Source organism: Notolepis coatsorum, assembly GCF_963971535.1.
Source record: "Notolepis coatsorum genome assembly, chromosome: 7".
Classification (NCBI taxonomy): Eukaryota; Metazoa; Chordata; class Actinopteri; order Aulopiformes; family Paralepididae; genus Notolepis; species Notolepis coatsorum.
This window is the reverse complement of record NC_140171.1, coordinates 107,957,855-107,973,561: the sequence shown is the minus strand read 5'-3', so window position 1 is coordinate 107,973,561 and position 15,707 is coordinate 107,957,855.

The window sequence follows — 15,707 nt, the reverse complement described above, 5'->3', positions numbered from 1 at the left end:
TACCACAGTTTAGTTAAAGCTTTCTTGGCTGCCACTATCAATATCTTAATCAAATATTTGTCTTCCCCTTGGATTCCTTCCTGTGACAGATTCCCCAAATACAACACTTGGCCTCCCTGGGGTATTTCGTATCCTATTACTTCATTTATTATCCCTCCTATCTCTTCCCAGTAGTGCCTTATCTTCTGACATCCCCAGAATATGTGTGTATGGTTCGCCCCTTCCTGTCCACACTCCCTCCAACATGTTTTCTTTGCTGGTGTGTAATTGCACTGTATTTCTGTTGTTATAAAGTATCTAATTATATTTTTCCACCCAAACTCCCTCCATATCCTTGATCCTATGGTTGTTTGTTGTGTCTTACATGTGTCATACCATTCCTCCTCTGTTATCTCTATTTCCAACTCTCTTTCCCACTTTTCTTTCACATACAATGTTGTATTTCCCTTACTGTCCATTATTGCCTGATATAGTGCTGATATCACCCTCCCCTTCCGTCCTTCGTATGATTTTACCATTATCTTAATTACCCCATTCTGTTCTTTGTCTCTATCTTGCTTTATTTCCTTGTTATAGTAGTCCCTAATCTGTAAATATCTAAAGTGGTCCCTATTCTCTAGTCCGTATCTTTCTTTCAATTTTTGTAGAGTCTGCATCTCCCCTCCTTCTGTCATTGTGCACATTGCTGTTATACCCCCCCGTTCCCACCTCTTGAACCCATGATCTTCTATCCCTGGTCTGAATTTGTTGTTGTGTGCTATCCATCTCAGTATCTTAGATTATTTTTCTAGCTTGTATTTCTTTACTATTATGTTCCATATGTTTATAGTGAATCTGGTAATTGGATCTAGTAGTTGTTCCTGTCTTCTGAACAGCTCCCCATCTCCTATCAGTGCCTGCACTTTGAATCCCTCTCTTTTGGTTTCTATATCTTTCCATTTGGCCTCATAGTTCACATTGCACCAGCATGCTACTGTTCTAAGCTGTGCTGCATAGTAATAGCTTTCTAAACTGGGTACTGCCATCCCTCCTTTCTCCTTTGGTAATTGTAGAGTCACATATCTGATCCTTGGCCTTTCCCCCCCCCCAAATGAATCTTGATATCTGTCTATCCCATTCCCTAAATTGTTTTTGTGGTATTAATATAGGTAGGGATTGAAATAGGTATAGTAACCTTGGTAAAATGTTCATCTTAATGATTTCGATCCTTGAACTGAAATCTAGGGGCATCACCGTCCATCTTTCTAGATCTCTCTTGATTTTCTGATTTATCTGTGTATAGTTTGCATCGTATAGCCCCCCCCCCCTCTTGTGATGTTCACCCCTAGGTACTTGATCCTGTCCATGTCCCATTTGATTTTGTATTTTTCTTTGATCTCTATCGTTGGTGTGTAGTTCAGTGCTAATGTCTGTGTCTTCGTCACATTAAGTCTATACCCTGAGTAATATCCATATTCTGTCAGCAGATCCATCAGTGTCGGGAAGCTTGTGTCTGGTTGTCTCATATATACTATCACGTCATCTGCGAATAATCCCAATTTATGTTCCGTCCCCCTTATCTCCACCCCTTTGATGTCTTTGGTCTGTCTAATTAGTTGGGCCAGTGGTTCGATGAATACATCGAAGAGCGTCGGCGAAAGACAACAACCCTGTCTGGTAGCTCTCTCTAGTTTAATCCGGTCCGTCAGACTACCATTCACCTTAATCCTAGCCATCGGTTCTTGATATAATGCCCTAATTGTTTTCATAGCGTTTTTGTCTAATCCAAATCTCTCTAAAACTTTATATAGAAATAACCAGCTTACACTATCGAAGGCTTTTTCTGCATCTAGGCTAACTAATACTGCACTTCCTCCTTCCTTTTGTATCTCCTCTACTATCTGCACTGTCTTCCTTATGTTATCCTGTGTCTGCCTTCCTTTAATGAATCCAGTCTGGTCTTCGTCTATTATATGTCATAAATGTCTCAAATCTTTTGGATATTATTGATGTATACATCTTGTAATCTACATTAAGTATGGACACAGGTCTGAAACTACTACACAGTTCTCTATCTTTCCCTTCTTTTGGAATTGTAGTAATTATGGCCTCTTTCCATGAAGGTGGCATTGTGCCTTTTTCCATTGTGTGTCTGAATGCTGCTTCTAACATGGGGCTCAGTTCCTGCCTAAATGTCTTGTAGAATTCCGAGGGGAATCCGTCGCTACCCGGTGACTTACTACTCTTTGCCCTACTGATCGCATTCCCCACTTCTTGTTCTGTGATTTCTGCATTTAATATTCCATTCTGTTCCTTCCCTATTGATGGTAAATCCAATTTTTCTAAAAAAAATTCTATCTCCTCCTCCCCTGCCGCTATCGGTTGTGTGTATAGTTTCCTATAATATTCTTCAAATGCCTTCTCTATTTCCGCTGGTTCTCTCAGTATTTAGTTTGTGTTTGTGTCCCTTATTGTATGTATTGTGTTTATTTTTTGTTGCGTCCTAATTTGTCTAGCTACCAGTCTGGTCGCCCTCGGTCCCCCTTCATAGTATGTCTGTTTCATGTATCTAGCTTTCTTCTCTATTTCTGACAGCAGCTCCCTGTTTATCTGTCCTCTAACTTCCTTAACCTCTCTAAGTGTCTTCTGGTTCTTTGAGCTTTGGTGTTCTTTCTCTAATTCTTTCAGCTTCTTTATCAAGTTCTGGTATGTCCCTATTCTAGCCTTCTTGAGTAATGCCGTCTTTGCTATAAATTTTCCCCGTATTACTACCTTTAGTGCATCCCATAAAATGTTTGGATCTACCTCCCCATTATCGTTCTCTTCTCTATATCTAATTATGTCTTCCTTCACCTGGTTAACCAAACCTTTGTTGTTCAATAGTCCTACATTCAGTCTCAACTGTATTCCTCCGTCTACTTTTAGATTTACTGTCAGATATATTGCGCTATGATCTGAAATATCCGTCACTCCTATCCTGCATTATTCCACCCGATATCTGTCCCCTGTTGTCATGAGAAAATAGTCTATCCTTGAATATGTTGTGTGCGGGTGTGAATAGTGCGTATATTCTCTATCTAGCGTGTTCATTGCTCTCCATATGTCTATGATTCCTAATTCTGCCATATGTATATTCATATATTTGCTAATGTTTGTCCTCCATTTCTTTGTGCTAGTCGTGTCTATGTCATAATTCAGTACCACATTGAAATCACCTGTACAGATCAGGACCCCCTCCCCTTCCAACGCTATAATATCAAAGATCGTTTCAAATAGATATTTCTCACTGTCCGGTGGAGCATATACATTTATTAGTGTTACCATTTGACCTTCCATTTTCCCCTTGACCAACACATACCTTCCCTCCTTGTCCCTTATTTCCTTGATCATCTCAAATTTCACTGTGTTCTTAATTAGTATAGCTACTCCTCTTCTAAGGTTCTGTTTAAAAGAACTATAGAACAGGTTTTCATACCCGAATCTCTTCAGCTTTTCATGTTCTTGTGATATAAGGTGTGTTTCTTGCAAGAAAATGACCTGCGCCTCTTCTTTTTTAAGTTTCGTCATCACCTTACTCCTCTTTATCGGGTTATTCATACCATTCACATTTAACGACATCATCTTTACACCCTTAACTTGTGTCATATTGCTTTTCCAATTGTTCTCCCGTTCTACCCATGTCACATAAAATAATATTTTTGGTTGTAGCCTCTGCTATCTCCTTCTGACTTACATACATATTTACATAATAAACATCAACATCAACATCAAAATTCACTCTTTGAACTTCCATGGCATTTGAGGGTCCTATTTGTTCCCCTCTTTTCCCCGCTGGTGGGTGGGGAGTAGTGGCTCTCCAAGTGAGAGGGCCCCCCCTAGTGGCTACATTGAGCGCACTATATATGTCCAGCTCTGTGTGTGGTCTGACCGAGCTCCCAGTCAAAAAGCTCCGCTTTAGTCATTTTCATGTTCCCGCCTAACTGTGTTATGCGACATGTGTTTTCCTGAGTCCCTTTAATGTCCGTCTCCATATATCTCTTGAATGCATTTTTTTATCAGTTTCGTTTTAATTATCCCCCATGTATTTTGTCATATTCTTCCTGCCTAACAAGTCTCTTTCATGTTTTCACTCTCTTGCATTATGTGCGTCATATATCCGTATATCAGTCCAATGTGCTTCGAACCTCTATGCCTTCCTTTCTAAATTTTGGTCTACCTATAATCTACCTATAATGTACATTACTATCTTCTCACTATCTATTTTGTGTGTGTACATTGTACTCATCCACCCTTTGATCACCGTCTCGTCTCCTCTCCGCCCCCTTTCTCCGTGTCCTTGCGTCCTTCTTCTCAGTTGATCTGCTTTGAATCAATTCAGATCCCCTTCACCTTCCCGTTCTCCTTGTCTCCTCCTCGTCCCCCGCCTACCCTGGTCCATCTCCTCGCCTTCTCCAACCTCTGCAGCAGCGTAGGTCTCTCGTCTCCTCCTCCCGGCACCTTCCATCCTCTCTGGTTCATGTCCCTCGCCGCCTCCCGCACGTCTCCGTACACCTTTGAGCCTTCCTTCCAATGAACCTTCAGCGTGGTCATTGGTGATTGAAATCTGATTCCGCCTTCCTTCAGAGATTTTTTAATCTGAACATAGCTCTGACGCTTTACCGCCACCTCTGTTGCATAATCATGGTCAAAAGTCACTCTCTGTCCCCCCACCTCCATCTTCTTCTGCCAGGCTGTTCTAAGAATGTTCTCTCTCACCTCGAATTCCAAGAAGTTTACTATAACTGCTCTCGGTGGTTTGTCCTCCCGCGGCTTCGGCGCCAGAGTCCTGTGCGCTCTCTGAATCCCTGTCTTGTCGAGGGCTGTCATTTTTAATTCTCTTCGAATTAGGCTGTCCACATATTTGACCATCGAATCTCCTTCCATCCCCTCTTTCAGACCCCATATTCGTATGTTGTTTCTCCTCGACCTCCCTTCCAAGTCCATTAGCTTTCCTCTCAGCATGTTCTGTTGTTCGAGCATCTCTTTCAGAATATCATGCATTTCTGTATTCCATTCTTCCGTATCGGCCGTCCGTTCTTCCAACATCTTTATGTCTTTCTCTTGCTCTTGTATTTTTCCGTTCATTGCCTCGAGTCCTTTATCCATTTCCCCTCTGAGTTCATCCTGTCCCCTCTTCAACTCTTCCCTCAGTCCATCAATGCTGTCTTGGATATTCTGCGTGCTCGCCTGGTTAGCCATCGCGCTAGCTTGTATACTAGTTTGTAACTCTTGTTGGCTAGCCAACGCGCTAGCTTGCACGTTCCTCGTGTTAGCTTGTGTGCTAACTTGTATGCTATCTTGTATAGCTTGAATAGCCTTTGCATTAGCCTGCACGTTAGCTTGTAGCTCTCGGTTAGCCTTGGTTTGTAGCTCCTGCCCAGCCAGCATGGTCGCTTGTATTCTTGTTAACCAGGCGGGCTCCACGGGGTCTCCTTCCCTGCCTCCCTGCGTCACTCTCGCCTGAGCCATTTCTTCCGTCATTTCCTCGAGGTTAGATTTTTCCTCCGGTGTTTGTACGTCTTCTGGGGTCTTATTTCTCTCACTTCTTCTCGTGCACATCCTTCCTTTTCTCTTATATCTTTGAATTTTCACCTTTTATTCTGTTTTAGACGGTTTTACTTCCCTTTCTCGAGTTATTTGACCGGGAGCTCTTTCAGTGGTCTCCTATTCACCCATCTCAAAACCGGAAGTCTGCTTAAGAGTTTTCAAAACAAAATATCTAAAAGCAGACACTTTAGCCGTACCAGATCCAAACAATTATAAAAGTCGGAAATGTTACTCTAGTGCTGCCATACAATGGCTCGAATACATGTCTAAAAAACATGGTATTTCCATAAAACATGCTTTGAATGGTGGTGAAACACATGTCGGGCCTTACTATCTAGACGGATATCATGACAACGGCCTAGAGAAACACGCTTTCGAATTTTACAGCTGCTTTTTCCACGGCTGTACAACATGTTACAAGGCCCATGATTTGAATCCTTTGACCCGTAAACTGTATGGAGAAATGTATACAGATAGTTTAGCTAAGATAGATGCTTTAAAAGCCACATACGGCATCGAAACAACTGTGATGTGGGAACATGACTGGAAAAAATTGAAAGATACAGACGTACAACTTCAATCTTTCCTTAAACAATACCCGTACAGTCTGACAGAGGAATGTTTTGATCCTAGAGATGCTTTGTACGGAGGACGCACATCCGCTATTAGATTACGTTACACAACCACAGCCGATGAGACAATATCGTATAACGATGTGTGCTCTTTATATCCCCACGTTATGCGAAGTTCATAGTATTTCTACCCTACAGGCCACCCAGTTATTATACGCAGTGATTTCAAGGACCTAAACACTTATGTTGGACTGATCAAAGCAACTGTAATTCCTCCGAGGGGTTTATACTTTCCGGCTATCGCGTAGCAGAAATCCACCAAGTATGGGATTTCCCTGAACGTAGTAACGATATCTTTGGCTCGTACGTTAAAGCTTTCTTGAAGGGCAAGACCGAGGCTAGCGGTTACCCCTCTGACGTGATCACTGAGGTTGATAAAGATAGATATATAGCTGAATACCATAGCCGCAAAGGGATACTGTTAGATAAGGCCTCAATCATATCGAACCCTGCAAAAAGGTGTCTGTTCAAATTGATGTTGAATTCTTTTTGGGGTAAATTGGCTCAACGCTCTAATTTAACAAATACAAATACAAAAGCTGACTCTAGAGCTATGTGGCAGGGGCTCAAAACGATGACAGACTACAAAGGCGCCTCCCTCAAACTGAACAGTGACATCTCCTTAGCAAATGACCTCAATACCTTCTATGCGAGGTTTGATGCTGGTAATAACAACACCAGCTCACAAGCCACGGCAATGGGGGAGGGGGGGTCGGCTGCTGATGGGGGCGCAGTGTTCAGGGTAACAGAGCATGAGGTGAGGCGGACCTTTAAAAAAGTGAATATCAGGAAGGCAGCAGGTCCGGACGGCATCCCCGGCCGCATCCTAAAAGTCTGTGCTGACCAACTGGCCCCAGTATTCACTGACATATTTAACCTGTCCTTAGAACAGGCTGTCATCCCCACCTGCCTGAAGAAGTCCACTATTATCCCTGTACCCAAAAAATCCAAGCCTGCTTGCCTCAACGACTACCGCCCTGTAGCTCTCACCTCCATAGCCATGAAGTGCTTTGAGAAGCTAGTAAAGGGCTACATCTGCTCCTCCCTCCCCATCAACATGGACCCCCTGCAATTTGCATACCGCCCCAACAGGTCCACGGAGGACGCCATAGCCCATGTGCTGCACACAGCAGCATCACACCTGGACAAGAAGCAGGGGAACTATGTGAGAATGCTATTCATCGACTACAGCTCGGCATTCAATACCATAGTCCCCTCCATACTCATAGCCAAGCTCAGGGACCTGGGCTTGAACTATGACCTCTGCCAGTGGGTCTTGGACTTCCTGACTGGCAGACCCCAGGTGGTGAGAGCAGGCAACTGCACCTCCTCATCCATCACCCTGGTGGTGGGCCTGATCTCTGCCAACGACGAGAGGGCCTACCTGGAAGAGGTCAAGGTCCTGGCGGGATGGTGCCAGGAAAACAGCCTCTCCCTGAACGTCAGCAAAACAAAGGAGATGATTGTGGACTTCAGGAGGTCGGGGGTCAAGGACTACAGCCCCCTCAGCATCGATGGGGCACCGGTTGAGAGAGTCAACAGCTTTAAGTACCTCGGAGCCTACATATCCGAGGACTTGACATGGACCACACACATTGACAGTGTTGTGAAGAAGGCACGACAACGCCTCTACTTCCTCAGGCGCCTAAGGAAGTTCCAAGTCAGTCAGAAGATCCTTAAGAACTTCTACTCATGTACAATAGAGAGCATCTTGACCGGCAACATCACCTCCTGGTTTGGGAATAGCACTGCACAAGACCGAAGCAGACTACAAAGAGTGACACGTTCAGCCGAACGCACAATTGGAGGGGGGCTCCCCACCCTCCAGAACATTTACAACAAGCGTTGCAAGGGCAAGGCTAAGAGAATCATTAAAGACTCCAGTCACCTGAACAACTGCCTCTTTGAACTGCTGCGGTCAGGCAAGCGATACCGGAGTCTCAAGGCGAGCACAGAAAGACTCAGAAGAAGCTTCTATCCCCAGGCCATCAGGCTGCTAAACGAACAATGAACACTACACAACAACAAACCACCAAACGCACATAGCACACACATCCACACACACACACTCACTTTAAACAAACACACTGTAGCACCCACTCCACACACTTTATAGCACACACCCACTTTAAACAAACACACTGTAGCAGTGCACCCACTCCCCACACTTTATATTTATTGATGAAGGATTGCACTACAACTCGTACACCTTACTGTAAATTGTACCTAAATTGTACCTCATCCCATTTCTGCTTGCACTATATAGTACTGTACATTAGTACACTGCATAGTATTGTATATTATATGGTAACTCAGAACATTGTACATATGTCTATAGCGAACACTGTGACCTCATTTTCTTCTTCTAAATTACATGCTATACTATGTTATTTGATACTATCTTGTCTAGCACAGTCTCTGGAGCGTAACAGTAAGAAGCATTTTGTATGAAAGTATTCTGTACTTCTGTATGACAACTATTAAAGAAACTTGAAACTTGAAAACTGTGTTGTTAAGAGACCCTGCAGACTTCTTCAAACTGTTATTCTCTGAAGAATATGATGTCAAGTACATTTCATTCCTTAATGATGACGTAGCATTAGTACAGTGGTGTTATACGGAGCGTCATCATCTCAGTCAAAGAAATACCAATATTTTCATAGCATCCTTTGTGACAGGCTATGGTCGTATGCATCTGTATAGCTATCTGCATAAACTTGGCGAAAATGTTTTATATCATGACACAGATAGTGTAATTTATAAGACAGATAAGGACGGTGAGAGTTTACCCTTAGGTTCCTATCTAGGCGAGCTGACTAGCGAGCTACGACCGGGCGAATCTATCATTGATTGGGTAACTTGTGGACCCAAATCATACGCTTATCGTACAAACCAAGATAATGTTGTCTTGAAAGCTAAGGGGATAACCCAGACTTATGATACCTGCAGAACGGTTTCATTTGGGTCTATGTGTAATTTAGTTGAACATTATCTAAAACGTGACCCTTCATCCCCCGACCAGATCCTCTACGCACCCCAGTTCAATATAAACAGATGTAAAAAAGATGTATCTCTTTCTAACGCCAACATCTTGAAGAAGGTCAGAGTGGTTTACCATAAAAGAAGGTTATACTCTGACGGTACGACGAAACCTTTTGGGTATTGAGTGAGAAAAAAAAAAAATTGAGTTTACAGCAGAATATGATTTTGATCCCCATTTAGAGCTCCCAATGTCCACAATTATAGCGGGTCCAAGTGGTTGTGGGAAGACCTATCTTGTACAGAAAATATTAGAAAATTGTAATGAATCTTTGTCAAATGTACCAGATAATATTGTATGGATTTATGATTGCTATCAAACAATGTATGAGGAACTGTTGAAGACAATAAAAATCACTTTTGTCAAAGGGTTGCCAGAATCATTTAACGATGAGACACTATTCCCTAGCAGTATGAATCACCTAATTATCCTAGATGATATGGTTTTTTCAGCGGGTGAACATCTTGAAGTGGCCAAAATGTTTACCCAATACAGACATCATGGGTATATGAGCGTCATAATGCTTACACAAAATCTATTTCAACAGGGTAAACATAACCGTACAATTAGTCTTAACGCTAGCTACTTGATTTTATTTAAAAACCCTAGAGATAGATTACAACTTTCAGTATTAGCTGGTCAAATGTACCCTGGTGAGCGCTCTATTCTATTGGACAGCTTCAAAGAGGCCACACGGCATCCGTATTCTTATCTATTAATAGATTTGCGACCGCACTGCCCTGACCAGTTGAGACTTAGAACCGGTCTAACACCTCAGGAAGGACCTCCAGTGGTGTACATACAAAAATAAGGATCATGTCTTGTCGTATACGGGGTCATATGGATGTATTGAAGGCTTTATGTAACAGTCCCCCCATCATTCGAAAGCAGATGTTAACTAGGGCTTCACCAGATCTGTTGAGATGTGTGTGTGAGATAGCATTAAATGTCTTGAAAGGTGTTATTCCCCTTAAAAGCGTCCACATACATAAACTGAGAAGAAATAAGAAGATCCTAAAGCTTTTGGCTGATAACAAAGTTAATCTGTCAAAGAAGAGAAAAAAGCGTATGCAGACTGGGGACGTTTTTTTTCTACCATTACTCAGCGTAGCCATTCCATTTTTAACATCTTTATTCACAAAAAAAAAAACGAATAATGACCAGCATGCAAAAAATTATCCTAATTCCTAAGAGTCAATGGAATCCTGTGTCCTCAAACAGGATGACAACTCCTATTAATATCACAGAGAAAGCATCAGATAAATTACATACAGGAATGTGTAATATTCTGAACGATATTACAGATAAAGAGGAACAGGTGTTGCCTCCAATTGACACCAATGCATCGCGATTACATAATCCAGCTGTATGCATCGGATTCGGATAAGGCTAAGAAAATGAATATTCTTCTACATCGTTATCTAGGTTTACTCAGACAAAAAGAACATGTTACCCCCAAAGTTTTACCTATGGATACACCGATAGAAGCGGCAGAGGTCAGAAGCCCACAAGATATTGACCAATTAGTCTCTGCACTCCCCGTTAGAAGTCAAATAAAAGCATGCATGAACGGTTTCAATAAAAAATTATACCCATGGAATCATGGAATCTTAAAGGCGAGTTTATTCGTGACGGTATCCCCATAAAAGGGTCGCATATGCTTGATTACTTAAAAGCGTTGACTACTACCTCTAAGCATTCTGCACCAGGTCCTGGTTATGATGTTTTTCTACAAACCTTATCGGAGGTTAATATACCCCTATCATATATTGCAAATAAAGATGCACGTTCCTCTTTGAATGCTCTAAAGACCTGCACAGGATTTTCAGAAGGAGACATGAATTCGCCTTCTGAAAATATTTCCACCCGAAGAAAAAGGAGACGGAATAATGAACCGAATACAGATTGGCTCAGTTTGTGAAATGCATTCATGTTTTGTATTTTTTTAAATAAAAAACAACAACAAAGAAATACTTTCAACATGTGTGTTTTATTATATTTGTTACATACATTCATTTAACATTCTTAAACTACAACAATAATGAAATACTTTCAACATGTGTGTTTTATTATATTTGTTACATACGTTCATTTAACATTCTTAAACTACAGCACGCTTGTCTATGGATACCTCTGCATTTTAATATACATTTCTTATATTTTAAGACAAATTTACTGACTAGGAGATCATTTCTCAAAGTGTCCCCTGTATAATGTTTAAATATGATATCGTACAGACTGTATCCTCTTGCTCGTTGACATAGAAAATATACACAATGATGTCCACAATAGGCTGAGAGTTCATTCTGCACTCTACGAGTTGAATAATAATAGGATTCTGTAACATTTTGTTCTAGAAATTCACTAATGTCTGACGGATATGCTTTAGAGTTAGGGCTGAGCCTGAAAGAATAAAAAAAGACACCCTCTCGTTCGTTATCAAGACTCACAGCGAGCCAATGCACCCCAGGTTTATTGCTAGGATCTGTATTAACATTAAAATAGATGGGTCTAATCAGTGTATTCTGTAAATTGCTTTTTAACTCATCACAGACCCATACACCTTGAAAACGAGAACCCAGCAAGGATGAACATAACGTTTGCAATTCTACATTATTCATTTTCTAATAATAGTCTACCAACACTTGTCGTCGGTCATTGATTTCGAGAATTGAGTCAAAACAAGCATATACAATCAGAGGCGCAGTGGTGTGTAGAGGCTCTTGAAATCTCATCTCCAGACGTAGATTCCCTGTAGCAGCGGGGGATGAGGCCAACCCGTCCTCATCAGGGTCTAGATTAAAATAATATAAGCCATATCCTTCTAGAAAGTCCTTTCGATCAAAAATCAGAGCAGAATCCTTCAGATGACGGCCTGTGGCTGTAAATAAACTGTAGTATTCCCTCACCGCGTTTCCTTGTGCAAACTGTGGCTGATAAGCTTTTGATGGGATCTGTCGACCGTCCTGACTTAAGGCTGCATATTCTAAATTAAAATGTTGCAAATTAAATGGATTTCTAATGGGGGTACCATTATAAGCCTAGAGTTCAACTAAACCGAGTATAACGTATTTCGGTAGCAAACCCAGAAAGATGTTTTCGTGGGTCGAAACCCTCGAGTTAATAGGGATAGAGAATGTTTTTACATTAATACATGCTAATGGATATAGTGCATTTCCCCTTTGTAACACCGTTGCGTGGCCTAACTGAACAGCAGGGGATACGACAACCTTTTTTACGAATAAGGTTGCATTAATAATATGTAGTCTGAACCCGCCATCGACCGCAGACATTATACAGAAATCGTCTTTAGCTCTAGTTATTTTTATTTTTAAATCAACTTTATTTAACAATAGACGATCGCTAGAAAATATATCTGAATGGATTCCACCCAGTAGATGAAACTCTCGCGATAGAGCGCATTCCAGCCCCCTGGTTTTTATGCCTTTATTTCTCCCGTCGTCTCCTTCCATGGCCCCGCCTGTATCTTTAGCGAATAAGCCAGCGGTAAATTGACTATTCAAACTATCGGGAGAATAATTCAGTAATATTTCAATCATAGCTCTATAAGGATTGATTGATTGATTGAAAAGTTTATTAACAGATTGCAGAATGGGTACAGTACAGTACAGCTCAATACATACAATTGTTAAGAGGATGCAGACCTGAGAAAGACTTTCGTCTTGTTTCCATCAGGGTCCCCCATTTTCAATTCATCATATGACACACATGACATACAGATAGACAGTACTGCTACATCTATACATTTATGACATACCAGATTTTCAAATACAGTACTGTTTGTGATACTAAAAAAATCCAGAAGAAGAGTATATACATTTGACATAGAAACTGTGCATTGGGGGAGGTTGGGTAGGTGGGGTGGGGCTGTACATTGGAGGTGGGGGGGGGGGGGGGGGGTTGGGTAGGGGGGGGGGACACTGTACATTGGAGTACTGACATACATTTGACATGGAAACTGTACATTGGAGGAGGTTGGGTAGGTGGGGTGGGGTTGGGTGGGGCTGTACATTGGAATAGCCATGCTTGGTCTTTATTGTACAACTGGGTTAGGACATTTGTAGGGGCCAGTTTTGAATTGCAGTCTCCCGTAGGTGTTCTTTGAGAGTGTTTTTGAAGGTGGGTAGTGATTTACATTCCTTTACAGCTTTGGGTAGGGCGTTCCACATTGTTGTGGCATAATTGCGATACGTGTTTAGTCCCTTGTTTGAGCCGAATCTGGGTTTTACATGATTTGTGGAGCTCCCTCTGGTGTTGTGATCGTGGTATTCACTGACCTTTGGGAAGTATTTTGACATGTACATGGGTACCTTGGTCGTGTAGTGTATCTTGTAGACCAGGCCCATTGCAAGTTGCTGTACTCTGTCGTCTACTCTAAGCCATCCTAGTTTGGCAAAGTGTGCAGGGGTGAGGTGGGTTCTAGGAGTCAGGTCAAGCAGTAGTCTGACTAGTTTGTTTTGAGATGTTTGTAATTTGGTTTTTAGTGCCTTTGAGGTGCTTTGGTACCATGAGGTGCAAGCATAGTCGTAGTACCCTTGAATGAGTGCTCCTGCCAGAGTCTTCAGGGTATTCTTGTTTACCAGGGAGGAGATCCGGTACAAGAATCGAGTTCGTTGATTGACTTTTTTTATTACATTGGATGCCATTTTGTCACAGGAAAGATTAGCCTCTAGGATGGAACCCAGGTAGGTAATTTCATCTTTCCTTGTGACAATATTGTCACCCACTGTAACTGAGAAGCCGTCTGTTTTGCTGAGTTTGTTATTTGAACCGAAGAGAATGGACTCTGTTTTGCCCATGTGTAATGATAGTTTGTTGTCGGCGAGCCATATGCAGATTTTGCCTAGTTCCGAGCTGAGGGTTTTTTCAACCTGTAACTTGTTCTTGTCAGAGACCAGCAGGGCTGAGTCATCCGCAAACGGGAACAAGTTGCAGTCACAAGCTGACGACATGTCATTTGCATAAATTAGGAACAGTAGTGGTCCTAGTATGCTTCCTTGTGGAACACCACAGTTCACTGTGAGGGGGGGGGATAGGGTACCGTTTACCTCCACCATCTGTTCTCTCCCCTCCAGGTAGGATTGTATCCAGCTCACTGATAAACTATCAAAACCAATTGCTTTTAGCTTGTCAATCAGAATGGTGTGATTGACAGTGTCGAAGGCCTTTTGTAGGTCTAGCATGACCATGCCGCAGTATTTGCCCGCGTCCACCTCTTGCTTGATGTGGTCGTTCAAATAGAGAAGGCATGTGTCAGTGGAGTGGGATGTTCTGAAGCCAGATTGGAATTCGTAGATTAGATTTTTATCCGTAAGGTACTTTTCGACCTGTTCGTATACTATTTTTTCCATGACTTTCGAGATGGATGTAAGGATAGAAACAGGGCGGTAGTTGCCTGGGTCTAATTTGCTGCCCTTTTTGTGCAGGGGTGTTACTCTCGCTATTTTGAAGTCCTTGGGGACGTGTCCCTGTTTTATGGAGAGGTTTATTATGTGTGTGATGACTGGGGTGATGGCGGCTGCTGAGTCTCTGAGGAATTTGGAGGGGATGTTGTCATGGCCAGTGGCCTTGTTCGGTTGGAGGGCGCTCAGTTTATTGAGTACCTCATCTGTAGTTACCATTTCCAGTTTGAAATCGTCTTTGTGGACGCCTAGGTTCTTGTAGTATGCTACTATGTGTTCTACCCCAGATGCGTAGAACTAGACTGACTGATTAAACGATCCTGGACTGTAACATCTACTTGGCTAAAAATTGTGTTTAACGGATAATTAATTATAGAGACATCCGCATTGGCTGCCAAATTAGTACCATCGCCATTGGTGATCTTCGCCTTTAAATATAGTAACGTATTATTGAGATCCGCTCAAGTACCGCTCTCCTTCACCTGGTATATTAAATTCTATAGGGGAATCTCTAGTTAGAGCTGTTATGGGGGATATTTCAATATAATCACTTCGCTCGATCGATAGCTGAGTATAAGGGGCTGCAAAAATATCCAACTCGGATCTAGAGCACTCTTGAGACGGCTGATGAATCATGTTTCACTTAGAATATATGCTTTACACGTTTCTTCGTCGGTCGTCTTCTCTGACTAAGACCTCTTCTTTTAACCGGCTTCTTTTTATAAGATCTCTTATTCTTTATAGCTGTCAATCTACAGCCAGGAGGTATCCTTCTTTTCGATGACCTCATGCCTCTCAAAGGCCTCATGCCAAAACCGGAACCGCTCTGCTCACCCATCCTAGTGGTGACCTTCTGAATGACGTCGTCTAAAACCTCTTTGCCTATATTTTTAGCCGCTGTCTTGATGTGTGGTTTAGCTATGTTAATACCTGTTTTAAGAAAAGGCATAACAAATTTGAATAATCTGGAGAAGATAGACCCTATCCCACGACCGTATTGCACCGGTGCCCCTGCAAATCCAGCTAAGCCGTGTCCCACCTGATTTA